Source organism: Physeter macrocephalus, chromosome 8 (assembly GCF_002837175.3).
Source record: "Physeter macrocephalus isolate SW-GA chromosome 8, ASM283717v5, whole genome shotgun sequence".
NCBI lineage: Eukaryota > Metazoa > Chordata > Mammalia > Artiodactyla > Physeteridae > Physeter > Physeter macrocephalus.
The window spans coordinates 60,172,386-60,175,091 of NC_041221.1; the positions used below are offsets into that span (position 1 = coordinate 60,172,386).

A 2,706-nucleotide genomic window follows, 5' to 3' on the forward strand; every position below is an offset into this window, starting at 1 on the left:
TGTGACAAATTCATCAGCCCAGGCCTTGCCCCCGGATTTTACAAGCTAGGCTGCTGGGACTTAGAGATGTTAATGATTAGCCGGGGCCATACTGCTCATTCATTAGCAGCTGAACTAGCTGGAGAGCCTGTTTTCAGGGAAGGACAGGTTCTTTTGTTTATCTATTTTTTGTTTTTGAAGGGACCTGAGGTGTAAGATTTGTGAAGTGAGCTAAAAGAAGACTAGAGAAGCAGGTTGGACTCAAATTAAGGAAAGATTGGATTAAAGGCTAGGGAAATTGGAATATTTCTATCAGCATACAGAGTCACTGAAGATTTCAGAGGGAGAAGTGACACTGTTAAAGTAATCAGAGATGTGATCTAAGAACAAAACTTGTGGTTCACCCTGTTGACGAGATAGAATCACAACTGGCTTACAGATCCTGTATCTTCCCAGCCAGCTAGGCCTTCCCACCGTCATTTGAAGCATGTTCCTCTTGAAGCCCACAGAGGCCAGGTTTTTTTCTCCTTATATAAATAGTAAAATATCTATGTGAAAATATCATTCATCAAGCATCTTTCAAAACAGCTCATTAAATCCTCGGAATGCAGAGTCAGTGAGAGGAATGCAAATTTTCATCTAGATTTTGACCCAAGGGCAATATATGCCCATCCTCCCTGCCCTACCTCATGTGGACCACCTCCATGGTAGGAGTAGCAGCCACAAGTCTATGCCTGAGGATACAGGGGGGAGTGCAGGTGGGGGACCAGAACAGCAAATCAGGAGTCTCGTCTATAAATGTTAGGCCTCTCAATAACACCAGAGGCAGATGGAGAGCCAGAGGATCAGTACTGTGTTGCTCCTGGGCGTCTGGGGGTCTGGGCCCTATTTATGTCTACCTTGCTTATCAAAAACTGAGGAAGAGGGATGGGAAAGGTACTTGAAATTTGTACTTCCTTTAGCTCAACAGTTATTTATACTGGGTTATGCTGACATTGGAAAGACAACTATTTGGGCTGTCAATGCTTGAGCAGGGCTGGAGTTGTTGGTTGTGGGGTTTGAAGGTGGTGGCCCTGAATGAAGGCCTCGAGGCGTCATCTCCCGCTGTTCCTGCAGTCGATACCTGGGCCTCGGTCCACTCAATGTCATGAGAGGAGACAGAGCCCTGAAGCAAAGAAATCTGGATCACAGAAAAGTATTCAAGGGTCATGCAAGCCAATGGTTGCCAACTGCACAGTCCTTCCGGAGCTGCAGGCAGTGAGGATGCCTTAGCTTCCTATGTGTCCAAACAAGATTGATAGGAGAAGCCTCCTGTCTTGATTCTGGAGATGTTCATATCCAGATGAACTCCATACCTAAAGAATGTGCTGAAAACCCAAGATCCAGAAATATAAGGTCAGGTGTCCAGAGCTGTACCCAGGAACGTGTTACATAGTCATTACAGAGTCACCTCCACCATGAAGCAAGGCAGCCTGATGATACTGACATGGAGTCTGGAGATCATTGTAGTAGCTCCTTCTCAGAATTCCGATATCTCTTCAAGGGGTTGCAAAAAAGTCTTCTATTTATTTTGATTCTGGGTGTCAAACTTGTTATACAGCATACAACAGGAGTTGCTCTTGGAATTGGGCTACTTAACAACTTTTATACATGCAACCAGAAGCATTTTAAATCAGGTTTTTCTAAGAGAAAGGTGCTCAGAGATTCAGTGTGCTTGGTTACTGGTATTCATAGCAGGATCTTCCATTCTTTCATATTGTACCTTTTATTCTCAGTCACTTTATTACAGCTTAATTTTTAAAAAGCCTGCTCTAGACCCCATTCGAGCTTCTGGGAAGTACTTCGACTGCTGGAATTCCAGACTTCATTCTGAAATTCCTCTTCATGGGCTTAAAATGCCTATTTTACTGGTGCCTTCTTTCATCATGCCTTTCATTTTATTTTATTTTTTTAATTTTTAAAATTTAAGTATAGTTGATTTACATCTCTGCAGTACAGCAAAGTGACTCAGTTATATACAAATAGACATTCTTTTTTAATATTCTTTTCCGTGTATAGCACAGGGAACTATATTCAATATCCTGTGATAAATCACACCTTTTAAATCCAAGGGTTACTGGTATATGATTTTAGAAGAATTATGTCAGTATTACCAAACTTTTGTTCCCATACCAGTTTGGTTTTGTTACCTTACAAGCTATGGGGAATTTGGTAATGTAACTAGATGGATTCTTGGGATATTGCTGGCTTTACTCTACCTCATACTAAAAGTTCTAGGCTTTTTTGCACACCTAAAAACTTTCAGACAGGGTTTTGCCAATATTTTTTTTTGAATTTTTGAATTTTATTTTATTTATTTTTTTATACAGCAGGTTCTTATTAGTCATCCATTTTATACATATTAGTGTATATATGTCAATCCCAATCTCCCAATTCATCACACCACCACTCCCTCCCCTGCCACTTACCCCTGCTTGGTGTCCATACATTTGTTTTCTACATCTGTGTCTTTATTTTGCCCTGTAAACCGGTTCATCTGTATAATTTTTCTAGGTTCCACATATATGCATTAATATAAGACATTTGTTTTTCTCTTTCTGACTTACTTCACTCTGTATGACAGTCTTTAGATCCATCCACGTCTCTACAAATAACCCAATTTCATTCTTTTTTATGGCTGAGTAATATTCCATTGTATATATGTGCCACATCTTCTTTATCCATTCA

General features: G+C 40.5%; 1 pseudogene; it reads left to right on the plus strand.

Moving 5' to 3' along the window:
- Positions 1 to 1,083: 1,083 nt before the first annotated feature.
- Positions 1,084 to 2,706, plus strand: part of LOC102981218 (E3 ubiquitin-protein ligase RNFT1-like) — a 3,697-nt pseudogene continuing 2,074 nt past the window's right edge.